This window comes from Rhinoderma darwinii, chromosome 5 (assembly GCF_050947455.1).
Source record: "Rhinoderma darwinii isolate aRhiDar2 chromosome 5, aRhiDar2.hap1, whole genome shotgun sequence".
NCBI classification, from domain to species: domain Eukaryota; kingdom Metazoa; phylum Chordata; class Amphibia; order Anura; family Rhinodermatidae; genus Rhinoderma; species Rhinoderma darwinii.
The window spans coordinates 228,436,178-228,463,034 of NC_134691.1; the positions used below are offsets into that span (position 1 = coordinate 228,436,178).

General features: G+C 48.3%; 2 non-coding genes and 6 pseudogenes across 2 annotated transcripts; all 8 read right to left on the reverse strand.

Moving 5' to 3' along the window:
• Positions 1-18: 18 nt before the first annotated feature.
• On the reverse strand, positions 19-236 carry LOC142654267 (U2 spliceosomal RNA; annotated as a pseudogene).
• A 6,525-nt stretch (positions 237-6,761) lies between these two features.
• On the reverse strand, positions 6,762-6,949 carry LOC142653836 (U2 spliceosomal RNA). The gene has a single exon (XR_012848693.1). It is a non-coding gene; the product is annotated as a U2 spliceosomal RNA (small nuclear RNA).
• A 12,825-nt stretch (positions 6,950-19,774) lies between these two features.
• Positions 19,775-19,999, reverse strand: LOC142654172 (U2 spliceosomal RNA; annotated as a pseudogene).
• A 752-nt stretch (positions 20,000-20,751) lies between these two features.
• Positions 20,752-20,821, reverse strand: LOC142654693 (U2 spliceosomal RNA; annotated as a pseudogene).
• Positions 20,822-22,520: 1,699 nt separating this feature from the next.
• Positions 22,521-22,698, reverse strand: LOC142653768 (U2 spliceosomal RNA; annotated as a pseudogene).
• A 785-nt stretch (positions 22,699-23,483) lies between these two features.
• Positions 23,484-23,553, reverse strand: LOC142654694 (U2 spliceosomal RNA; annotated as a pseudogene).
• A 1,740-nt stretch (positions 23,554-25,293) lies between these two features.
• LOC142654208 (U2 spliceosomal RNA) lies at positions 25,294-25,478 on the reverse strand. Its single transcript, XR_012848927.1, has one exon. It is a non-coding gene; the product is annotated as a U2 spliceosomal RNA (small nuclear RNA).
• Positions 25,479-26,266: 788 nt separating this feature from the next.
• LOC142654581 (U2 spliceosomal RNA) lies at positions 26,267-26,336 on the reverse strand (annotated as a pseudogene).
• Between the last annotated feature and the right edge of the window lie 521 nt (positions 26,337-26,857).

The following is a 26,857-nucleotide window of genomic DNA, read 5'->3' on the forward strand; positions in this document are numbered from 1 at the left end:
TTTAGTCAACACATAAGGGAAGGGTGCACCGGTCCTGGAAATACTGCAATACCAGGTCAATGCGTGGAGTGGACAGAGCAAGCTCTATTTCCATCTCCCTGTTCTAAAAATCCATTTAATATATGGTCCCCAGATAGGGGACGTATCAGATATTAAACTGATAAGAACAGATTTTTTTTTTTTTTTTTTTTTTTTTTTTTTTTTTTTAATAACCATTCAGTTAGATACGAAGCGAAAACTTAAGTTTTTCAATCTGAATAATCAAAAAAACGATATCGCTTATATCAATCATCTCTATGGTTACTCTTTCAATTTGTTCTTTTATTTAATTCCAAAAGAAAGACAATGCATTACAGAAATAACAGATGACAAAACAACATTATTTATAGCGGATTAATGCTTTCCACTTTTTGAATTTCCAAATCCCTTCGGAATCAACATTGCCACCACCGCGCTGCTTATCCCATAAATATTTGACATATAACCGGGACAAAAATATCTTAACACAATCATTTACAGACACAACCTTTCTTTTAAATACCAAAAGATTCCTCACATCCCACAGACTTTCCATCACACATACCATTATTAACCATAATATTCTATCTTTAGCTCTACTACATGCACCCATCCCAAACATTGCCACCTTCCAATTCACATATGTTACACCTGCCAACTCTTTACACAAACCCCCTACTCTCTTCCATACTTCATAAGAGAAGTCACAATCCCATATTAGATGGCGTATGCTCTCACTAGCCCCACACCCCTCCCTAGGGCACACTTCATGTCTAATGAGATCCCGCTGCTTTTGGACTTGTCTCACAGGCAGTATATTATGTAATGACATCCACACTACATCCCGTTGGCGATTTGACACCCCTACAATATCCAAATTCTTCCATACTGCATCCGCTTCACCTGACCGCAGCCCATCAATATTACATGCAAGCTCATTCGCCCGCATTCTTTTCATCACACCATTCTTATTCTTGAAATCCACCATAGGTACAGATAGTAAATCATACTTCCTCACAAACCATTCAATCTTCATGTACCACACAGGACATTTAAATGCCACAGGCACTCTTGCATCCCTCTTCACCCAATTTAACCCGAAAAGCGTCCATCCAGCCAAATACCTCATCATATACGCAGTTTTGTTATTCCGCTCAATCAACACCGTCACTACCTTCACATAACTCAACCCCAAGAAAACCTCAATATTTGGGAAATTCATTCCACCATGCTCGCACAATTTATATAGATACTCCCGCTTCAACTTTTCCATCCTGCATCCCCAAAAAAAAGTAAAAACCATTTTCTCTGCTTTTTTTATTTTCCTGGTTGAAAAGGGAAAAATCACTGCACAAAAGAGCAGGATTGGCAAAATAACTGACTTAATGATTAAGGTTTTACCAGAAAACGTCAAACTACGCATACGCCAGAAATTCAACTTTCGCTCAATCCGCATACCACATTCATCCCAACTCTCGTTCCCCTTTAAGTTTTTATTGAATAAAATACCCAAAACCCTAATTGCGCCTTGTTCACACTTTACACCATCCATTCTAACATTACTGTCACCAAAACACTTAAAAATGCTTTTACTCCAGTTCACTCTAAAAGCGGACGCACTACAGAAAAGATCTAACACCAATCTAGCCCTAGTCAAACTAGCTAGAGACTCACTCACAATGACCACATCGTCCATATAAGCTAGAGTTTTCACCACCTTACCTCCACTACCAGGTATCAGCAAGCCCCTCATCACCTTCTCTTTCCTAAACATACACAACAAAACTTCAATTACGCTAATAAAAAGAACGGGGGACATCGGACAACCTTGTCTGACTCCCGATTTAATTCTCACTTTACCACTCAAAAACCCATTCACCAAAAATTCGCTCGTCACTCCTCCATACAAGCATCTTACTGCACTCACAAACTTGCTATGAAAACCCATTTTATTCAACACACCAAACATAAATTCATGTGACACGCGGTCAAACGCCTTCTCAAAGTCCACAGCTAGCACCATACACTTTTGCTTTCTGTCCATGCAATCCCCAATCAAATCTTTTAACAGCAACAGGTTGTCAGTCATACGCCTACTTGGTACCGCACACACTTGATCCTCCCCCACTACCTGACCGATCACTTCACGCATTCGATTTGCTAGAATTTTGCTATAGCACTTGTAATCACTATTGAGCAAAGAGATAGGTCTCCAATTACCCAGATTCCTTTTATCACCCTTTTTATGTATTAACACAACAACACCCTCTTTCATAGATTCGCTCATTATCCCATTGTCCCACATAAACTGACACACTTCCACTAGGTCTGCTCCCATTATGTCCCACGCTTGCACATACAATTCCACAGGAATACCGTCCTTCCCTGGAGTTTTATTTTTACTAGCACTCTTGACCACTTGCATAACTTCATCCATTGTAATTCCCTCTGATAACATATCAGAATCCTCCTTCCCTAGCACATTCTCTAATTTATTCATGGTATCATTCACCAAATCTCTATCAGTCCATTTGTCACCATACAGCTCGCGATAGAACGACTCCACTTCATTCATCACATCCTCCCCATAAACACAGTCACCCCCACTATTCATAACAACATCCATATCATCCTTCTTCCCACACATCTTTTTGAAGAAAAATCTTGTGCACTTCTCATCCTTTTCCAGATGTTCAATCTTAGATCTATATATGATTTCTTTCCCCCTCTCATCCATCTCTTTCTTAATCTCACTTTTGACCGCACAAAGCAAGTCACCCACATCATACCCAAGCATACTAAGCTTCCTCAACCACTCCATTCTCATATTCAGCTCTTTATATTTATTCCTACGAATTGCAGCTTTTTTATATCCCCATTTTTTAAAGAATTTCCTAACTTCACCCTTCATCCAGTCCCACCATTCTAACATATTCGCAAAATTTCTTTTTTTCCACTTCCATCCCACATACGCACGCTTAAAATCATCCATCACTTTTTTATCTTCAAGCAACCTGATATTCAGCTTCCACACCCCTTTACCATACTTTAATTTTGTATTCCCCTCAAAAAAAGCACTCATACTCACGTGATCAGTAAACATCACATCATCTTGGCGGAAAGATTTACATACCAAATTTTTGAAAAACACCCGGTCAATCCTGGATGTCACCCCACCCCCCTCTGCTCTAAAGGTTGCGGGCGGCGGCTTACCTAAAAACATTTCAGATGCATCTACAAAAGAAAAATCATTAATTAAATTATTTAACATTTTACCCGACACATCCATCTTAGCCCCTTCGGTAACACAATTGAAGTCCCCCACCCACACAGTAGGGATCCTACCAGGCAAAAAAATACTCAATTTTTCTAACAACTCTACTCTATCCCCTTTACTTGTTGGCCCATACACATTTATTACCCTGACCTTCCACCCTCTATAGCTTATAATTGCAGATAAGCATCTACCCGCCTCCACCACAGTATAACTATCAAATTTATAATCCTTATTCCCCAATAAGATTCCCACACCATCATTTTTATTTTTAACCGAGCCTGACCATATACTTTGGCCATATTGCCATTCTTTTTCATCTAATGCATCAGAGATGCCACATTCTTGCAAGCAAAAAATATCAGCCCCTAGATTTTTAAGGAAATCTAGTGCTGCAATTCTCCTAGGCCTAGATTTAATCAGCCTGACATTCAGGGATAGGACATGACATGTGATTTTGGCAGCCATGTTTTAATCTGGAGATGAAAACGTTGAACAACAAGCCCATCTTTTCCTCAGCCTTTTCCTTCTTGAGGCTGGCAATCCAACGCAAAGATAGAGCCTTCCAGATCCCCTAGAAAAGGAGTGTCAAAAGAAATACTAGTCACAGGATACACGCCATCCCTCTGTGGACTCGCACTTCCTTCACTTGATGGTGAAAAGTTTGTTCTCTGCCTTTTTGGAGCCATCCCAAACTCCTCTTCACCTGGTCTCACAACAGCTGTTGCAAAATCACCCTGCTCTCCAGCCACCTCATGAGCCTCCTCTGCCTCCTCCCACACAATCACTGGGGTTATGGAGACTGAAGTCTCAACCTCACCTTCACCTTGCAGCCCGGTTTGCTCATCAGAAAGAGGGGGAAGGTCTTCTTCCACAGGTGATATTTCCATCACTCCACCCTCCGCACCTGCAACTGCAATTTCCTCAGACAGTGGACTTTCTGCCTGGATAATTGGACCAGCAACCTCAGGATCTTCAGGTCTCCCAGCAGGCCTCTGTCTGGCCATATCTGCATAAGAACGCTTAGGACAATTCCTGAAGGCGTGTCCTGTCTGTGCACAGAGGTTGCAAACGATGGGGTTGGTACAAACCTTTGACTCATGGCCCACCTGGCCGCATTTCCCACACCTTTTTCCTTGATTACAGGACTCCAGTATGTGTCCAAAGATCTTGCAGTTCTTGCAAAAGAGAGGGGGGTTAGGGAAGAAAAGATAGCCCCTGTCCCTGCCAATAGAAAAGTTCAAGGGGGGTCTGCTTAGCCCATCAACCCCTTCTGGATCCCTCTTAAAATTAACAATAAATTTGTACTTGCCACTCCAGATTCCAGCCTCGTTGAGGATCTTGTTGGAAAAGACCACAGACTCACAATGGCGGAGGAGGAAGGCCTCAATGTCCGACCTTGGCACATGGGGATTGTACATGAAGACAACCAAAGGGACATTCCCATCTTCATAGAGGAGAGTGAAAACAAGACCATCCAAAGCAGCATTGTTGCGGTTCTTCTTCAAAGTGTTGTAGAAATTTAGGCAGTCGCTCCTAGAATTAAGCACAAGGGTATAATGACCCACCTTATGTTCCTGGAGGCAGAGGATGGCAGGGCGAGGGATCTTCAGAGCTCCAAAAATAACTTCGTCCACCAGACGTCCAAGAGGAAAGCGATTCTCCAATCCAGCTGTAGCATTGATGCGGATTCCAAACTTGACCCGGAGATCTCCGGTCCTGGGATATACGATCTGAACGCCCATGATCGCCTTCTTTGTCTCCTGGCTCACCCCCTAAAGCAGCAGGTGGCTTAAGCTGGTAAACCAGCGATGCCACAAGGCCAAGGGCGAGCACACAGACGGACCTCCTGACCAACCCCTTGAGATTAGCCAAAAGGCCGAGAAGCGATAACCCGAATGGGCCGGCCGTTGACCGAGCCTGTCCCATACTGCTGTTCACCCCTTGCAGCGATTGATTCAGCCTACTCCTAGGCAATTCCATGGGGCCCTGCAGGCTCACACACATTTACAGCTACTAAGCGGGAGGGAGGTGAATAAAGGCCGGAGAGGAAGCCAGACAGGATTTGCTTCTTTTGCTTGCACCACAATGCAGTGCTGAAAGAGGAGGAATCTACATAAAAACGCCTTCCTGGCAACGCCCAAATGCCCTGCTGCCATGCAGATAAACACTGGCAGCGGCAGCAAGTGCATGCCCACAGCCACCCCTTGTTCCTTCACACCTTGTATCAGCTTTAATCCAGTCCAGTCCGGTGCTGCCTGCTGAGCAGCACTGACCAACACTGCCTGGGCCCAGGCTTTTATCTATCTCTGAGGCAGGCCCCATTATGATGTCAGAAAGCTGGCTCTGGAATCCTGAGGGCTCCACTATGACACGTGCAAAGTTCCGTCTGAACTTTATATAAGACGGTGCGGCTCAGTCAGTCACTCAGTGTTGCCTGAGAGGGCAACACTGCAACAGCCGGCCGCCAGGCTGTCTTTTTTTTGCACAGCTAGTTGCCTCCAGGAGGCCACAAGAGGGAGACAAGGGACTGCAAAATGGAAAATAGGCATCCACCAACTTTACAGACAACTTGTTCTCCTTGCTCCTACAACCTCCATCCTTGCACAGTTTGTTATTTTATTCTTCTAGGTAACATAGTAACAAATCCAAATTGCTGCTCTCTTTGTAGGCAAGCAAGGGTTTGTTGCAACTGCAATTCTTACTTCTTCTTGGAAATGTTGGGACGGCAGTACATTCCATCACATCCATCTAGTGTACACAGGTAGGTCCATTGTGGCGGGTAGGCGGCTGGCTGCTTTAATGGCTGTTTGCTGTTCCCCTACTCCACTCCACTCCACTAGTTGACTGTGTTGCTGCATCAATCAGTGGCTGGCTCAGGTGCAGCTCTTTAACTTACCTAGGAGGGAGGGCGGAGAGAAGACAAGGAAGGTGAATGAGCTGTTCCAATGTGAAATGCCGGAAACACAGAAACACAGAAGACACACACACACACACACACACACACACACACACACACACACACACACACACACACACACACACACACACACACACACACACACACACACACACACACACACACACACACACACACACACACACACACACACACACACACACACACACACACACACACACACACACACACACACACACACACACACACACACACACACACACACACACACACACACACACACACACACACACACACACACACACACACACACACACACACACACACACACACACACACACACACACACACACACACACAACAAGAGGTGGCAATGTATTAATTAATTGCATTTAATAAATGAGCTCATTATCACACATGACTGTACAAATGCATTGTCCAACAGGTGTTGAAATAATGGGATTAAAAGGGGAGATCCCATCAGAAAGACAAAAACAATAGCAAACACAAATAGCACTTTTGGAATCTGATTTTAGTCAACACATAAGGGAAGGGTGCACCGGTCCTGGAAATACTGCAATACCAGGTCAATGCGTGGAGTGGACAGAGCAAGCTCTATTTCCATCTCCCTGTTCTAAAAATCCATTTAATATATGGTCCCCAGATAGGGGACGTATCAGATATTAAACTGATAAGAACAGATTTTTTGATTGAAAATTGCTTTATTGACAATCAATCGTCATCATACAAACATTACTGCGACGCAGCGCAAGCCATGAAGCAGCAAATAATAAATAATAACAGTCGTCAAACATAACATTACAGTATAATACACAGTACAGGCTAGCCTATGCTATACATTACACCACATGCTACACTAACATTCTTGCATTCACTAACGCCAAACAACAAAGCATTACAGACAAGTGATGGGATAGGGGAGTGGGTAGGAGGGGATAGGGGAGGGGGAAATCACAGGCCCGAAGCTTTATTGAAAGACAACACACAAGAAGGGAGAGTGGGGGGAAGGGGAGTATCAGTCCTCTTCCTCATCGACGTCCGGGCTGTCCCAGGTGGAATAGTCTCTGAGCAGGCTGTGGATCAGCCTGCGGCAGTCCTGGACGGACACACTCTCTCTCCGCAAAATCAGACGGTTCCTGGCAAACCATATAGCGTCCTTAAAGCAGTTCATAAGGCGCCAGGCTTCCTGGATTGCTCCATCCGTGGTATTCCCAGGAAATAGTCCATAAAGTACCGAGCGGTACGACAGTCTGTTCCTGGGTACTGAGTCCTTGAGTTCATGTTCCAAGGCTTTCAACAGACCCTGTGCAAAGGGGCACTGCCAGAAAATGTGCAAAGATGTTTCCTCCGTGAAGGGGCACCTGGGGCAGTACCGGGTCTTGCACAGGTTGCGGGCATGCATGAATGACCTAAGAGGCAGTCCTCCCTGGATGGCCATCCATGAAATGTCCTTGTGCCCGTTGGTCAACCTGCCAGATGACACGTTAGTCCAAACAGTCTCCAACGTGTCGGCATGAAGCCCTGGAACAGACTCCAGTGAGTCCTTTGCTCTGATGTGCTTGTGGATCGTCTTAGGTTTCCACAAGTCGGGCTTAAGACCCTCCAGTTGATGCTCCCTCACAAACCGGACGACATCTCCGTAGAACCAGGGAGCGTGCCAGTTGTAAGGGAAGGAGCTGTCCCACTTGTCCCAGCCAAAACCTCGCCAGAGGGGAAGGAGGAAGTAGCGGGACATGGCCTTGCCCGCAGAGCCGTTTGCTGTCCTCAGAGTCCTACGAACACAGTCACATACAAAAGCGATCCGCAGCAGAGTGGGAATGTCGGGTGTACCCTTCCCACCTTTGCGGGGCTCCTTGTACATAACAGTCCGCTTTACTCTGTCCATTTTCGAGCCCCAGATGAAGCGAAACACAGTCCTGGTAATGGCCCTCGAGATGGTGGCAAGAGGGGGCCATGCCTGTGCAGTGTATTGTAGCACAGGCAAGACTTCGTTACGCAGGACCATTGCTTTGCCCTCAATAGTGAGTTGTCTGAGGCTCCACAGTCCGATCCTTTGGTTGACTTTGGCCAAGCGTTCTTCCCACGACTTTAGGGCTGCACCTTCCTTACCGAACCAGACTCCCAGAATTTTGATGAAGTCCGGCTTGATAGTAAACGGGAAGGAGGCAGGAGAAGGCAGGTACCACTTTCCGAAGAGCATGGCTTCCGACTTCCCGCAGTTGACTTTTGCCCCTGAAGCGCGTCCGAACTCCTCGCAGGTCTGGACGAGTGCAGTCACCGAACTCTGGTCAGCGCAGAAGACGGTCACGTCGTCCATGTACAGCGAGCATTTGACCTCGAAGTGTCCTGGACCTGGTGCGGTGATCCCTCTGATCTCTCCATTCTGCCGGATAGCCTCTGCGAAGAGCTCTATAACACAAACAAAAAGGAGAGGTGAAAGAGGACAGCCTTGTCTAACCCCCGACGATACAGGAAAGGGGTCAGTCTTCCAGCCGTTCACCAGCACCGAGCTGTAAATGTCGCAATACATCAGGTTAACATACAAACAGAACAACCTGCCAAGCCGCAGCCTACGCAGAGCCTTACCCATGAATTCGTGAGAGACCCGGTCAAAAGCCTTCTCCTGATCCAGACTGACCAGGGCCGCGTGTGTACGGCGGCTTTGCATGTAATGCACCGTGTCCCTCACCAGGGCAAGACTGTCGGCCACCCTACGGCCAGGAATGCCGCAGGTTTGGTCCGATCCGATGATCTGTCCGATGACAACCTTCAGTCTGTTGGTCAATACTTTGGCGAGGATCTTGTAGTCCACGTTCAGGAGAGAGATGGGACGCCAGTTTTTCAGGTCACATCTCTCCCCCTTCCGCTTATACAAGATCGTGATCATGCCTTCTCTCAAGGACGGTGGCATTCTACCCTCCACCACCATCTCCTCATAGAGCTCCAGCAGGTCCGGACAGATCAAGTCCCCCAGCGCTACATAGAGCTCTGCTGGGAGACCATCACTGCCCGGGGTCCTGCCGGGTCTGAAGGATTTAGCGGCAGAGAGCAGTTCCTCCACCGTCAGGGGTACGTCCATAGCCTCCGTACCTGCAGGATCAAGATGATTAGTGATACCTGACAGGAATTTATCGGCGGCTTCGGGGTCAGTGGTTTTCCGGGAGTAGAGGCTTCGGTAGTAGTCTGTGACGACTCCCATCACCTCCTTCTTCCCAGAATGCATGTTTCCGGTCTCATCTCGGAGTTCCTTCAGGGGCGTGTGGCCGGCATGGAGTTTCCTGAAAAAGAACGAGTTACATTTCTCACCCTTCTCCAGGTTCTCCACCTTGGAACGAAAGATAATTCGCTTGGATTCCTCCTCAAAGTGCCTTTTCAGGCCCTTTTTGGCTTCCTCCAGCTCCTTCCTGACGTCCCAGCCGCATTGAAGGAGGTCTTGCAGGGATCGCAGCTGACGCTGCATCTCTCTGAAGTCTCTCTTCCTCTCACACGCCTGTTGACGACTTTTTGCCTGAAAGAAACAACGAAATTCAACTTTAACATATTCCCACCAGTCACAGGTTTTGTCAAAGAAAACTTTATCATTCCTCCAAACAATATAGGCGTCTCTAAGTTCCGCCAGTACCTCCTCTCTTTCCAGCAGGGCACAATTCAGCTTCCAGGAGCCAGGGCCGGGAGGAAAACCGTGGCCGATGGCACCCTGGAAGAGAATGGCCCTGTGGTCAGAGAAGAAGCAGGGGATCATGGAGTGCCCATGCTGCTTGACTGCCCGGGAGGTGAACACAAAGTCAATCCGAGAACGAAGTGAGCCACCGGGTCGGCTCCATGAATAGTTCACAGAGCCGATCCCCATGGAGCCCACAACGTCCTGCAAGGATGCTTCGGTTACCATCTCGATAAGCAGTTTGGAACTGACATCCAGCTTGATTGAAGTGCCGGAACTTCGTCCATCTTCTTCGATGGGGCAGTTGAAGTCCCCGGCCATCACCACTGCCCTAGTGGTGGCGAGCTGGGTCCGCAGGGTCTGGAATAGTTCCAGGCGCTCAGCCTTCATAGGGGGAGCGTACACGTTGATGAGCCTAATCGGCTCTCCCGCCCAGGAACCGTCTACGACCAACAAGCGGCCGCAGACGAGCTCCTGGACAGAGTCAACAGTAAATACGCTTCCCCTAATCAGGATGGCAGCCCCTGCAGACTTACAGTCGCCCCCACCAGACCAGTAGGACGGGCCATGGGTCCACTGCCTGGCCAGGTGATGATATGACCTGGAAGAGGGGAGAGTACATTCCTGCAGCATAAATATATCACTCGACTGCTTGGAAAGAAAAGTTAGCACCATCTGACATCTAGTCCTATCTCTAACACTCCTCACATTGAGGCTAAAGATGTTAAGTTTAGCAGCCATGGGGGAGAATAAAGAAGGTTAGTGCAAACGATACACCTTAGTTACCAGTCCGGTCGGGCGGATCCTCCTCTCTGGAGCCTGGCGGGTCCGGAAGATCCAGCAGGCCCTCTGACAAAAATTGTTCCAGGATTGTAGCCACCTGGATGTCTGTTGTGAAGTCGATGACCTCAGGTTCAGACACGAGTTCCTCCACCATCTGCTCCATTTCCTCCTGCTGCGCAAGGGAATCTTCGCAGATTTCCACGACTTGTCTCTTTGAGGACTCAGCAGCTGGGCTGTCCCTCACCTTTCTCTTCCTCTGGATGGCACCTGAGGAGACAAGAGGGGGAAAAACCTCCAGGGAGAGGACTCCAGCAGCTGGAGGGGAAGATGTTAGTGCTGCTGGAGCTGGGGAGAAGGGAGGCTGGGTTGGGAGAGGTGCAGGTGACAGGACCACTGAGATGGGTGGGTAGGAGAAGGTGAGAGCCTCAGTGGGGGTGACAGGGGTTGGGGACGGGGGGGTGGGGAGGGCCGGGCGAGGGAGGGTGGGAAGGGTAGGGCGAGGGAGGGCCGGGAGAGGGGGGGGAGGGACTGTCGTCTTCTTACCATCCTTCTTTTTCCCGGTCTTCTGTGCCGCTGGGGCTCTGGCTGGGGCGGGGTTCCCTCTGGCTGGAGCTTTCGCTGCTACAGTTGCCCAGGATCGATCCCTCTTCGGGCAGTCCTTGTAAGAGTGGGCTGCTTGTCCGCAGAGGTTGCACATTGTCCGTTTCGGGCAGTCTTTGGTCTCGTGTCCTGTTACCCGGCAGTTCTTGCAGGCGTCCTCCTTGCAGTCCTTCACCGAATGACCCTTCTTGCTGCATCTCCTGCAGATCTGCGGCATGTCCGGGTAATAGATGAGGCCGTAGGAGTTGCCCAGCGAGAATGACTGGGGCAGGTGCTGGAGGCCGTCTTCCGCGCTCGAATCCTTGTTCAGTCGGACGATTACCGACCACTTGCCAGTCCAGAAGCCGAGTCCGTTCAGGATGTGGGTGGGTTCCCTCACCACTGTGCAGAACCGCTTCAGGAGCGTGGTGATGTCTTTGCCGGGGGTGTGTGGGTTCCGCATTGAGACCGTCACCCGCCTTTCCTCTCTTTGGACAGGGCAGTTGCCCACAAAGCGAGAGAAAGGGGATTCAGGCCTCGCCGCTTTCACCATCTCCCAGTACCTTCTGCAGATGTTGATCGAAGCGAAGGTCACGAAGAACATCCCGGTCATGAAGGCCTGGATACTGATGGTCTCCGGCTTAGCGAAGCCCTGATCCAGGAGCATCTTCTGGCAGAACACTTCTTCCGTCATGTCCGGCACTCTCCCGTCCACCTCCTTGAGCTTCAGGGCCACCGTCTGCTTCATCCAGGGCTCCAGGGTTGGAGCAGCCTGGTTCGGCTTCCTGGTGGCCTGTTGGCTTGAGGAGGCTTCAGGAGGAGATGTCCTGGCCTGGGCCGGCTCACCTGGTCCATCAGCCTTCTCCTTCTGGGTGGCAGGGTTGCTGGTTGAGGCCATGGCTTCTTCCAGCTGTTCCTGTCGCTTGGGGAGGATCTTCGATAGCTCTTTCCCGAAGGGGGCGGAGCTATGCAAATCTTCTCCTTGCTGGCCGAGGTTCTTCCACGAAATTTCTTCCGCAGCGGTTCCTCGTCGAGCTTCTTCTTCTGCGGCCGAGCTTCTTCGAAGATCCCCTTCAGCAGCGGCTCTTCTCCGAAGTTCTCCTTCTTCTTCCCGGCAGCGATCTCCCGGAGCTTCTTCCTCGATGGCGGCTTCTCCCTTCTGGATCGTCGTCTTCGCTGGTTCTTCTCCGCAGTTCGTCGCCGGCTTCGTCTGGAACGCTCTTGGATCGCTAAGCTAGTGTTTATAGCCCCCAGTGGTTCTCCGAGCTATCTATCCTTACAAGGACTGATAAGAACAGATAAGGTTTCAACAAAGTTTTTTATTGGCAAAAATAATATATTTTACAGACTTTTTTTAAAATTGAAACCACAAGATAAAATCAACAGCATAATACATGAATATTCATACATTTAAATGAATACAAAAGTAATAATAATAAGACCAGTAATACAGATGTTATAATAAAAGTACAGAACAATAGCAGGATAAAATTTATACAGGGCATAAAAGACATAAAAGAATAAAACCATTTTTATTTACAATGTTATGGTATTCCACATTTGCAAACACCACATGGATGTTGCTTCTTTTACCCCTAGCTGCTTTTTGTCCCTAAGATAATAAATATACATTTCACTTAGGGCATATTTCACACAATTTTTAACGTCAATAAAATCATGTTTAAAAAGCAGAATGTTCCTAACCTTCCAGATGGCATTCTTAAAACAGTTTAAAATGATCCAACAGACCATTTGCTGTTTAAAACTTGGGCAGTTAAAAAGACCATAAAACACGTATTCAAATTTAAGATCTTTAAGACCGCAGGCCCATTTCAGCAATGGGCCTACCTTCCTCCAAACCTCCTGTGCATATGGGCAGTTCCAAAACAGGTGCATTACCGTCTCGTCGTCACCACACCTGTCTCTCGGGCACTTGGCTCTCGCCACCAGTCCTCGCCTATGCTGGAATTCACGAGTAGGGAGGCACTGGTGAACGATTGCCCAGGCAAGGTCCTTGTGCACATTTGCCATAAATTTCCCGAAAACGTTCCGCCACACCACCTTGGACCTTGCCTGTGAGAAATTTGAAACTGCCAGTGTATCCTCCTGCCGCCTACAGGAGAGTGACACTTTTTTCTGGTCCCCCAATATGTCAGGCTCCAATTCTTGGAGACCTAGGAGCCTGACAGTTTTTTCGAGCACCGCATATTGTTTTGGGGGACACAGAAGCACAGGAGAATTCAAAGGGACACGAAACCATCGTTTAAAAATCATGCCCGTAGCGTACTTTAAAAAGTAGCTAAAAATACCATCAGAATTATACATTTTAAAACAGAAGCAAAAGTATTTAATGTAAAAGAAGTTAAAAAGGTTAGGAACATCTCTCCCGCCATTGTCCTTACATCTGTACATAAAATCACGTTTTAGTTTTTCCATTTTGGAACCCCATAAAAACATAAAACAGATCCTGGTCACTTTTTTAATATATAAAATTGTTGGAGGGAAAACCATAGCTACATAAAGCATTATGGGTAATAAAACAGATTTAATTATTAAAACTTTTCCCTCCATGGTGAGATTTCTCAAATTCCACATTAAAACCTTTTTTTCCATTTTGGCAATTACTGAATCCCAATTGGGTCTCCCATCGTTTTCTTGATTAAAAACAATTCCTAAAATTTTTATCTGATCCTGCTGCATGTTAACTCCTGGTGTCACAGAGGAATCCCATACACCAGTATAAAAACAGTCACACTTATCAACGTTTAATTTAAAACCAGAGGCTTCACAAAAAAAGCCGGTGTTCCTCAATGCCCGTCTCATAGAAGCGGCGTCTGGGCATAGGACGGTGGCGTCATCCATATAGCCTAGGATTTTTACCTGGTTCCCCCTTCCTCCAGGTATGGGCACGCCTCTGATGACTTTATCATCTCTTATTAGGGTGAACAGAGGTTCTATGGCACAAATAAAAAGGAGCGGAGACAACGGGCACCCCTGTTTCACCCCTGATAAAAGAGGAACACCTTTAGTTAAAAATCCGTTGATAGAAATTTGGCTAAAACAGGATCGATATAAAAGCTTAATACGTGTTAAAATAATTTCAGGAACAGCCATCTTTTTAAGAACCATAAAAAGATATTCATGGGAGACCCGGTCAAAAGCCTTCTCGAAATCTAAGGATAAAATAGCAAGGCTTTGACCCCTTTCTTTAAAATACCAAATGATGTCACGTAAAATATTCAGGGACTCAGTAATTGACCTCCCAGGTACCCCACATACCTGGTTTGGATGGATTAATTTATGAATAAAAGGTTTAAAACGGATTGCTATTAGTTTAGCTAAAATTTTACAATCAACGTTTAAAAGAGTAATAGGACGCCAGTTTTTTAACTGGTCCTTCTCACCTTTTTTAAAAATTAAGGACACAATCCCCCTCCTCCAGGAAGGGGGCAGCTCTTCAGTAATAAAAACTTCCTTATACAATAAAAACATGTCATTCTTTAAAATTTCCCAAAAAGCATGATAAAATTCGATGGGCAGACCATCTTCCCCAGGAGCTTTCCCATTAGAAAAACTTTTAAAAGCAAATAAAAGTTCCTCCAAGGTAATATTACGGGATAAAACTTCCTGGTCTAAAATATCTAGCTTGGCATCAAGGGAATTAAGAACATGTTCTAAAAAGGAAGGATCAATATTTTTCTTGTTAAAAAGAGATTGGTAGAAATTAAAAGCAGAATTTAAAATGCCGACCATAGTGGTTTCTCCTTCAAGGTTTAAAATGACATCTCGTTTATCCATTACCTTTTTGAAGAAGAACCGGGAACACTTCTCGCCATCCTCGAGGTGCTTTACATGTGAATTAAAAATTATTTGTTTCCCTTTCTCTTCTATGGCATGTTTTATTTCAGCTTTAAGATTTAAGATATCATCATCAACATCCATACCAATCTCCTTCAATTTAAAAAGTACATGTAAACGTTTATTAAGAACATAAAACCATTGTTTTTTCTCTTTTGCTTTCTTCTTACCTGCTCGAATAAAAAAAGCTCTGATTTTGGGTTTAATGCCCTCCCACCAGTGTAGCATAGGCTGACTGGGCGCTCTATGGGACTGCCAACACTGGTAGGTCCGCACAAACTCCTCTTTAATGATGGGGTCCTCCAGGAGTGTAGTGTTTAGTCTCCAGGGACCCCTACAAGCTTTTTGCTCTCCCTCTAGCTCCAGGTGCACCGAAAGGAGCTTGTGATCAGATAAAATATTTGTTAAAAGCAAACATTTTTTGGGAATAAAACTATTAGAAGTGAAAATAAAATCAATTCTGGAGCTCACTCTTCCATTGGACCAGGTGGGGCCTGGGTCCGCAGGCAAGAGTTCCCTCCAGCAATCTTTCAATTTAAAATCACCAATAAAATTCTTGAGCAGGTAAGAAGTACGGTCAATTTTTCGATTAAAATCCCCACCCTGCCGGTGTTCTCCATCTCGTACACAGTTAAAATCACCACCCACCAGCAGGGGGGTAGACCCAACACAAAACAATGGTAAAATCTCTAATAGTTCTGCCCTCTCCTGTTTGGTAGGAGGGGCATAAACGTTTAAAACACGAATTAAAATTCCATTAAAAAGCAAATGTATTAAAATAGCTCTGCCGGGCATGATTTCAGTCACTGTTTGGATGGAGATAAAACGACCTCGGCAGAGCAATCCAACCCCCGCAGAGCGACAGTCATTTCCACCAGACCAGACTGAGGGGCCTAGTTTCCAGTCCATCTTTAGATCTTGATATTCCAAGTCATTAGGGATTCCACATTCTTGAAGCAGGCAAAGGTCAAAGTCCACAGTCTCTAAAAATGAAAATAAAGCAGTCCTGCGAACAGGGCCCTTTAGGGACCTCACATTTAGTGAGGCGACTTTGATAGGAACCAACATAGTCTCAGTTGAGGTCAGAGTCCGAACCAGAAGAGTCGTACTCGGAGATCAGCTGCGAATCTGGACCCCCTTTTTGAGGGGTCAATAAATCTTGAATGTTGGTAGGGTCAGAGCCAGATACGTGGGCGGCTCCAACCCCCACACTGCTCTCATCCGAACTCCGATAGGCAGCTTTCCTCCGAACTCCGGACTCCTCTTCCTCTCGCTGTCTCTTTGCAGAATGGCTCCTATCCATCTCCTCGAAGTCGCTCTCACCCATCTCTGGCCCCTGGCTGAAGATATTGCTGATGTCTTTACTTGGCAGCTGCACAGGGGCCTGTGAGGTCCCATCACTTTTGGCAACCTTTGCCTGCTTACGGGGAGCCTTCATCGCAAGCCCCTCCACAACCGCAGTGGAGGAACTTTGCTCCGACCCCCCCGTTGACCGGAAATGGTCAAAACGAGGCTCCAATCCAGCATGTTTTGGGGTTTTCTTAATGGAGCCCTCGTTTGACACAGAGTGTCTCCGCTCCATACCCACACTCTTGGGACAGGCGTCGGGTCCTACTGCAGAACCTACGGAGGCACGACGCCTGTCGCTAACCACTGCCTCAACAGGGTCCACTGCAGGCGGAGCAGAGGACCTGTTTGCAGAGGTGCCGGTCAACTTATGTCCAGCAGAGTCAGAATTCCTCCTGCTCTGCCTGGACCCGGTGGAATCCCTATGGCCGTCCCTCGAGGCTGACATCGGTGGGCCCCCCGATGGAGCTGTGAAGGACTTTGGCCTGGACCCCTCAGTCGTCAATGCTCGTTTTGGGGCATTACCAGCAGCGTCTGCACATGTTGCAAACTGCCGCTCTGGCCCTGGTCTGGGTGGCCCAGATTTCGCTCTGCGGGGGCAGTCTTTAAAAGCATGCCCAGTCATGCCGCACAGATTGCACAACACCTCGGAACTGCATTTTGCCGCCACGTGTCCAACCTGGCCACACCTATTACACTGCACCACATGGGGCCGGTCACAATGTTCTCTGGTGTGGCCATATCTCAAGCAGTTCCGGCAGGCTATTGGCATCTGGGGGTAAAATAAGAATCCTCGATTCTTCCCAATGGCAAAGTTCTGGGGTGGGTGATGTAAGCCTCCAATGCCATTGGGATCCTGGCGGAACTTCACCCAATATTTCCTTTTGCCATTCCAGAAGCTCTGGGTGTTCAAGATTTTGTGTGAGAAGCGGACCTCCCTGCAGTAACGACTGAGGAAGGTTTCAATGTCACACTCTGAGACAAATGGACTGAACATGCACATCACGAGCGGGACTTCTTCCTCCCCGTAGAGGAATAAAAAGTTCAGTCCATTTAGCCGCTCCTCACTCTGGTCCGCATCAGATAGTCTCTTGTGCATATTCTCGCAGCATGCCGCGGCCGTAAAGGAGATGGTGTACCGACCGCGGCTTTCCTGGTCATTGAGACACAGGATGTCCGCCCGCTTGAGCCCCAGGAAGTCCAGCAGAATCACCTCCACAATGAAGCGAAGGTTCTTCCGCTGACGATGGCCTTCTTCCACCTCAATGCGGACGGACTGGCGCAACCGGGTGTCCCCGGATGCGAAACCAAATGTAAATGGCATTTTCAGTGCCTGGGGGCTAAGCCTGTCCCTTATAGCAGCAAGGGCTCAGATTCCACAATTAAGTGGAACCCTCCCCCAAGGCCAAGGATTAGGGTACCCCAGACACCTACGAAGCCCGATAAACGCCCTCGGAACGCTCTTAGGAAAACGCCTCAAGGTCGGTTGACCTTTTGGGTAAGGCGCGATCGCAACTCGTTGTCCGGGGGCTAAGCCCACTCCCCAAATAGCAGCAAGGGGGTGAAGTCTCTCTGTGAAAAGAGACGATCCCCCAAGGCCAAGGAGCAGGGTACCCCGGACACCTCCCAACAAAACCAGATGCAGAAATACTACACCTGATCTTGCCAAAAGGCCGAGAAGCGATAACCCGAATGGGCCGGCCGTTGACCGAGCCTGTCCCATACTGCTGTTCACCCCTTGCAGCGATTGATTCAGCCTACTCCTAGGCAATTCCATGGGGCCCTGCAGGCTCACACACATTTACAGCTACTAAGCGGGAGGGAGGTGAATAAAGGCCGGAGAGGAAGCCAGACAGGATTTGCTTCTTTTGCTTGCACCACAATGCAGTGCTGAAAGAGGAGGAATCTACATAAAAACGCCTTCCTGGCAACGCCCAAATGCCCTGCTGCCATGCAGATAAACACTGGCAGCGGCAGCAAGTGCATGCCCACAGCCACCCCTTGTTCCTTCACACCTTGTATCAGCTTTAATCCAGTCCAGTCCGGTGCTGCCTGCTGAGCAGCACTGACCAACACTGCCTGGGCCCAGGCTTTTATCTATCTCTGAGGCAGGCCCCATTATGATGTCAGAAAGCTGGCTCTGGAATCCTGAGGGCTCCACTATGACACGTGCAAAGTTCCGTCTGAACTTTATATAAGACGGTGCGGCTCAGTCAGTCACTCAGTGTTGCCTGAGAGGGCAACACTGCAACAGCCGGCCGCCAGGCTGTCTTTTTTTTGCACAGCTAGTTGCCTCCAGGAGGCCACAAGAGGGAGACAAGGGACTGCAAAATGGAAAATAGGCATCCACCAACTTTACAGACAACTTGTTCTCCTTGCTCCTACAACCTCCATCCTTGCACAGTTTGTTATTTTATTCTTCTAGGTAACATAGTAACAAATCCAAATTGCTGCTCTCTTTGTAGGCAAGCAAGGGTTTGTTGCAACTGCAATTCTTACTTCTTCTTGGAAATGTTGGGACGGCAGTACATTCCATCACATCCATCTAGTGTACACAGGTAGGTCCATTGTGGCGGGTAGGCGGCTGGCTGCTTTAATGGCTGTTTGCTGTTCCCCTACTCCACTCCACTCCACTAGTTGACTGTGTTGCTGCATCAATCAGTGGCTGGCTCAGGTGCAGCTCTTTAACTTACCTAGGAGGGAGGGCGGAGAGAAGACAAGGAAGGTGAATGAGCTGTTCCAATGTGAAATGCCGGAAACACAGAAACACAGAAGACACACACACACACACACACACACACACACACACACACACACACACACACACACACACACACACACACACACACACACACACACACACACACACACACACACACACACACACACACACACACACACACACACACACACACACACACACACACACACACACACACACACACACACACACACACACACACACACACACACACACACACACACACACACACACACACACACACACACACACACACACACACACACACACACACACACACACACACACACACACACACACACACACACACACACACACACACACACACACACACACACACACACACACACACACACACACACAACAAGAGGTGGCAATGTATTAATTAATTGCATTTAATAAATGAGCTCATTATCACACATGACTGTACAAATGCATTGTCCAACAGGTGTTGAAATAATGGGATTAAAAGGGGAGATCCCATCAGAAAGACAAAAACAATAGCAAACACAAATAGCACTTTTGGAATCTGATTTTAGTCAACACATAAGGGAAGGGTGCACCGGTCCTGGAAATACTGCAATACCAGGTCAATGCGTGGAGTGGACAGAGCAAGCTCTATTTCCATCTCCCTGTTCTAAAAATCCATTTAATATATGGTCCCCAGATAGGGGACGTATCAGATATTAAACTGATAAGAACAGATTTTTTTTTTTTTTTTTTTTTTTTTTTTAGCCCGAGTCGTGCTTTCTATCACCCAAGTGCATAAAAAGTGCAGAGGTGCCACACAAAAAGTGCACAAGGATGCGGTCTATCGCAGCCCTTCTCTTAAAAGAGAGAGGCCCCGCATAACCATTCCCTGACCCTCCAAACCATAGGCCTAGAGGATCAAGGATCGATGGTCCCCCCTCGCCGAAGCTTAGGGAGACCCAAACACACTCCTAGGCTTCTACCTGGGCTGCCACCCCAGTGTCCACCTAGGAGCCTGCATCCTAGTTGCACCTCCCCTCCGAAGAAGGGAGGCCGGGTTGCAGGGGAAAAAGGAACCAGAAGGCCACACATTTTCCCCCTAGACCTCAGGAGGGTCCCAAAAGGGCACCGCATCCCAAAATCCTTGTGACAAACGTGACAAACACACAGTGAAAAACAAAATTAAATAAGTGGATGTGCGCTGTGATACAGCCTGGACATCCGCCAGGTATAAAAAAATTCCTCATCTCCCAGCCAGAAGGCCGGGAGAATAAAGGTGTGTGCTCATATAGCGTGAAAGAGAGTGCGTGCAAGTGTGCCTTCACTCAGTGGGATCCCACCCCCAGTGAGTTAGGGCACCCCAGGGTCACCAGCCCTGGGGCACATAGCAACTCGGGCTTCCAAACTACCCGGCCTAATGACCTCGATCCGGCGGTCGCCTGGTCACCTACAAATGGTACCTTTAAACCAAATGCGTACACCAGAGCGATGACCGTTGTGGTTCCCTGCCCTCACCTCGGCGTTCTGTCATCCCCCTACGATGGCCCACGTACCACCGGCAGGGATGATTACTAACCTCAGCTTGAGCAGGTACTACACTTGATCTTAGCCAAAAGGCCGAGAAGCGATAACCCGAATGGGCCGGCCGTTGACCGAGCCTGTCCCATACTGCTGTTCACCCCTTGCAGCGATTGATTCAGCCTACTCCTAGGCAATTCCATGGGGCCCTGCAGGCTCACACACATTTACAGCTACTAAGCGGGAGGGAGGTGAATAAAGGCCGGAGAGGAAGCCAGACAGGATTTGCTTCTTTTGCTTGCACCACAATGCAGTGCTGAAAGAGGAGGAATCTACATAAAAACGCCTTCCTGGCAACGCCCAAATGCCCTGCTGCCATGCAGATAAACACTGGCAGCGGCAGCAAGTGCATGCCCACAGCCACCCCTTGTTCCTTCACACCTTGTATCAGCTTTAATCCAGTCCAGTCCGGTGCTGCCTGCTGAGCAGCACTGACCAACACTGCCTGGGCCCAGGCTTTTATCTATCTCTGAGGCAGGCCCCATTATGATGTCAGAAAGCTGGCTCTGGAATCCTGAGGGCTCCACTATGACACGTGCAAAGTTCCGTCTGAACTTTATATAAGACGGTGCGGCTCAGTCAGTCACTCAGTGTTGCCTGAGAGGGCAACACTGCAACAGCCGGCCGCCAGGCTGTCTTTTTTTTGCACAGCTAGTTGCCTCCAGGAGGCCACAAGAGGGAGACAAGGGACTGCAAAATGGAAAATAGGCATCCACCAACTTTACAGACAACTTGTTCTCCTTGCTCCTACAACCTCCATCCTTGCACAGTTTGTTATTTTATTCTTCTAGGTAACATAGTAACAAATCCAAATTGCTGCTCTCTTTGTAGGCAAGCAAGGGTTTGTTGCAACTGCAATTCTTACTTCTTCTTGGAAATGTTGGGACGGCAGTACATTCCATCACATCCATCTAGTGTACACAGGTAGGTCCATTGTGGCGGGTAGGCGGCTGGCTGCTTTAATGGCTGTTTGCTGTTCCCCTACTCCACTCCACTAGTTGACTGTGTTGCTGCATCAATCAGTGGCTGGCTCAGGTGCAGCTCTTTAACTTACCTAGGAGGGAGGGCGGAGAGAAGACAAGGAAGGTGAATGAGCTGTTCCAATGTGAAATGCCGGAAACACAGAAACACAGAAGACACACACACACACACACACACACACACACACACACACACACACACACACACACACACACACACACACACACACACACACACACACACACACACACACACACACACACACACACACACACACACACACACACACACACACACACACACACACACACACACACACACACACACACACACACACACACACACACACACACACACACACACACACACACACACACACACACACACACACACACACACACACACACACACACACACACACACACACACACACACACACACACACACACACACACACACACACACACACACACACACACACACACACACACACACACACACACACACACACACACACACACACACACACACACACACACACACACACACACACACACACACACACACACACACACACACACCAAGAGGTGGCAATGTATTAATTAATTGCATTTAATAAATGAGCTCATTATCACACATGACTGTACAAATGCATTGTCCAACAGGTGTTGAAATAATGGGATTAAAAGGGGAGATCCCATCAGAAAGACAAAAACAATAGCAAACACAAATAGCACTTTTGGAATCTGATTTTAGTCAACACATAAGGGAAGGGTGCACCGGTCCTGGAAATACTGCAATACCAGGTCAATGCGTGGAGTGGACAGAGCAAGCTCTATTTCCATCTCCCTGTTCTAAAAATCCATTTAATATATGGTCCCCAGATAGGGGACGTATCAGATATTAAACTGATAAGAACAGATTTTTTATTTGAAAGCCCGAGTCGTGCTTTCTATCACCCAAGTGCATAAAAAGTGCAGAGGTGCCACACAAAAAGTGCACAAGGATGCGGTCTATCGCAGCCCTTCTCTTAAAAGAGAGAGGCCCCGCATAACCATTCCCTGACCCTCCAAACCATAGGCCTAGAGGATCAAGGATCGATGGTCCCCCCTCGCCGAAGCTTAGGGAGACCCAAACACACTCCTAGGCTTCTACCTGGGCTGCCACCCCAGTGTCCACCTAGGAGCCTGCATCCTAGTTGCACCTCCCCTCCGAAGAAGGGAGGCCGGGTTGCAGGGGAAAAAGGAACCAGAAGGCCACACATTTTCCCCCTAGACCTCAGGAGGGTCCCAAAAGGGCACCGCATCCCAAAATCCTTGTGACAAACTTGACAAACACACAGTGAAAAACAAAATTAAATAAGTGGATGTGCGCTGTGATACAGCCTGGACATCCGCCAGGTATAAAAAAAATTCCTCATCTCCCAGCCAGAAGGCCGGGAGAATAAAGGTGTGTGCTCATATAGCGTGAAAGAGAGTGCGTGCAAGTGTGCCTTCACTCAGTGGGATCCCACCCCCAGTGAGTTAGGGCACCCCAGGGTCACCAGCCCTGGGGCACATAGCAACTCGGGCTTCCAAACTACCCGGCCTAATGACCTCGATCCGGCGGTCGCCTGGTCACCTACAAATGGTACCTTTAAACCAAATGCGTACACCAGAGCGATGACCGTTGTGGTTCCCTGCCCTCACCTCGGCGTTCTGTCATCCCCCTACGATGGCCCACGTACCACCGGCAGGGATGATTACTAACCTCAGCTTGAGCAGGTACTACACTTGATCTTAGCCAAAAGGCCGAGAAGCGATAACCCGAATGGGCCGGCCGTTGACCGAGCCTGTCCCATACTGCTGTTCACCCCTTGCAGCGATTGATTCAGCCTACTCCTAGGCAATTCCATGGGGCCCTGCAGGCTCACACACATTTACAGCTACTAAGCGGGAGGGAGGTGAATAAAGGCCGGAGAGGAAGCCAGACAGGATTTGCTTCTTTTGCTTGCACCACAATGCAGTGCTGAAAGAGGAGGAATCTACATAAAAACGCCTTCCTGGCAACGCCCAAATGCCCTGCTGCCATGCAGATAAACACTGGCAGCGGCAGCAAGTGCATGCCCACAGCCACCCCTTGTTCCTTCACACCTTGTATCAGCTTTAATCCAGTCCAGTCCGGTGCTGCCTGCTGAGCAGCACTGACCAACACTGCCTGGGCCCAGGCTTTTATCTATCTCTGAGGCAGGCCCCATTATGATGTCAGAAAGCTGGCTCTGGAATCCTGAGGGCTCCACTATGACACGTGCAAAGTTCCGTCTGAACTTTATATAAGACGGTGCGGCTCAGTCAGTCACTCAGTGTTGCCTGAGAGGGCAACACTGCAACAGCCGGCCGCCAGGCTGTCTTTTTTTTGCACAGCTAGTTGCCTCCAGGAGGCCACAAGAGGGAGACAAGGGACTGCAAAATGGAAAATAGGCATCCACCAACTTTACAGACAACTTGTTCTCCTTGCTCCTACAACCTCCATCCTTGCACAGTTTGTTATTTTATTCTTCTAGGTAACATAGTAACAAATCCAAATTGCTGCTCTCTTTGTAGGCAAGCAAGGGTTTGTTGCAACTGCAATTCTTACTTCTTCTTGGAAATGTTGGGACGGCAGTACATTCCATCACATCCATCTAGTGTACACAGGTAGGTCCATTGTGGCGGGTAGGCGGCTGGCTGCTTTAATGGCTGTTTGCTGTTCCCCTACTCCACTAGTTGACTGTGTTGCTGCATCAATCAGTGGCTGGCTCAGGTGCAGCTCTTTAACTTACCTAGGAGGGAGGGCGGAGAGAAGACAAGGAAGGTGAATGAGCTGTTCCAATGTGAAATGCCGGAAACACAGAAGACACACACACACACACACACACACACACACACACACACACACACACACACACACACACACACACACACACACACACACACACACACACACACACACACACACACACACACACACACACACACACACACACACACACACACACACACACACACACACACACACACACACACACACACACACACACACACACACACACACACACACACACACACACACACACACACACACACACACACACACACACACACACACACACACACACACACACACACACACACACACACACACACACACACACACACACACACACACACACACACACACACACACACACACACACACACACACACACACACACACACACACACACACACACACACACACACACACACACACACACACACACACACACACACACACACACACACACACACACACACACACACACACACACACACACACACACACACACACACACACCAAGAGGTGGCAATGTATTAATTAATTGCATTTAATAAATGAGCTCATTATCACACATGACTGTACAAATGCATTGTCCAACAGGTGTTGAAATAATGGGATTAAAAGGGGAGATCCCATCAGAAAGACAAAAACAATAGCAAACACAAATAGCACTTTTGGAATCTGATTTTAGTCAACACATAAGGGAAGGGTGCACCGGTCCTGGAAATACTGCAATACCAGGTCAATGCGTGGAGTGGACAGAGCAAGCTCTATTTCCATCTCCCTGTTCTAAAAATCCATTTAATATATGGTCCCCAGATAGGGGACGTATCAGATATTAAACTGATAAGAACAGATTTTTTTTTTTTTTTTTTATTGAAAGCCCGAGTCGTGCTTTCTATCACCCAAGTGCATAAAAAGTGCAGAGGTGCCACACAAAAAGTGCACAAGGATGCGGTCTATCGCAGCCCTTCTCTTAAAAGAGAGAGGCCCCGCATAACCATTCCCTGACCCTCCAAACCATAGGCCTAGAGGATCAAGGATCGATGGTCCCCCCTCGCCGAAGCTTAGGGAGACCCAAACACACTCCTAGGCTTCTACCTGGGCTGCCACCCCAGTGTCCACCTAGGAGCCTGCATCCTAGTTGCACCTCCCCTCCGAAGAAGGGAGGCCGGGTTGCAGGGGAAAAAGGAACCAGAAGGCCACACATTTTCCCCCTAGACCTCAGGAGGGTCCCAAAAGGGCACCGCATCCCAAAATCCTTGTGACAAACGTGACAAACACACAGTGAAAAACAAAATTAAATAAGTGGATGTGCGCTGTGATACAGCCTGGACATCCGCCAGGTATAAAAAAATTCCTCATCTCCCAGCCAGAAGGCCGGGAGAATAAAGGTGTGTGCTCATATAGCGTGAAAGAGAGTGCGTGCAAGTGTGCCTTCACTCAGTGGGATCCCACCCCCAGTGAGTTAGGGCACCCCAGGGTCACCAGCCCTGGGGCACATAGCAACTCGGGCTTCCAAACTACCCGGCCTAATGACCTCGATCCGGCGGTCGCCTGGTCACCTACAAATGGTACCTTTAAACCAAATGCGTACACCAGAGCGATGACCGTTGTGGTTCCCTGCCCTCACCTCGGCGTTCTGTCATCCCCCTACGATGGCCCACGTACCACCGGCAGGGATGATTACTAACCTCAGCTTGAGCAGATACTACACTTGATCTTAGCCAAAAGGCCGAGAAGCGATAACCCGAATGGGCCGGCCGTTGACCGAGCCTGTCCCATACTGCTGTTCACCCCTTGCAGCGATTGATTCAGCCTACTCCTAGGCAATTCCATGGGGCCCTGCAGGCTCACACACATTTACAGCTACTAAGCGGGAGGGAGGTGAATAAAGGCCGGAGAGGAAGCCAGACAGGATTTGCTTCTTTTGCTTGCACCACAATGCAGTGCTGAAAGAGGAGGAATCTACATAAAAACGCCTTCCTGGCAACGCCCAAATGCCCTGCTGCCATGCAGATAAACACTGGCAGCGGCAGCAAGTGCATGCCCACAGCCACCCCTTGTTCCTTCACACCTTGTATCAGCTTTAATCCAGTCCAGTCCGGTGCTGCCTGCTGAGCAGCACTGACCAACACTGCCTGGGCCCAGGCTTTTATCTATCTCTGAGGCAGGCCCCATTATGATGTCAGAAAGCTGGCTCTGGAATCCTGAGGGCTCCACTATGACACGTGCAAAGTTCCGTCTGAACTTTATATAAGACGGTGC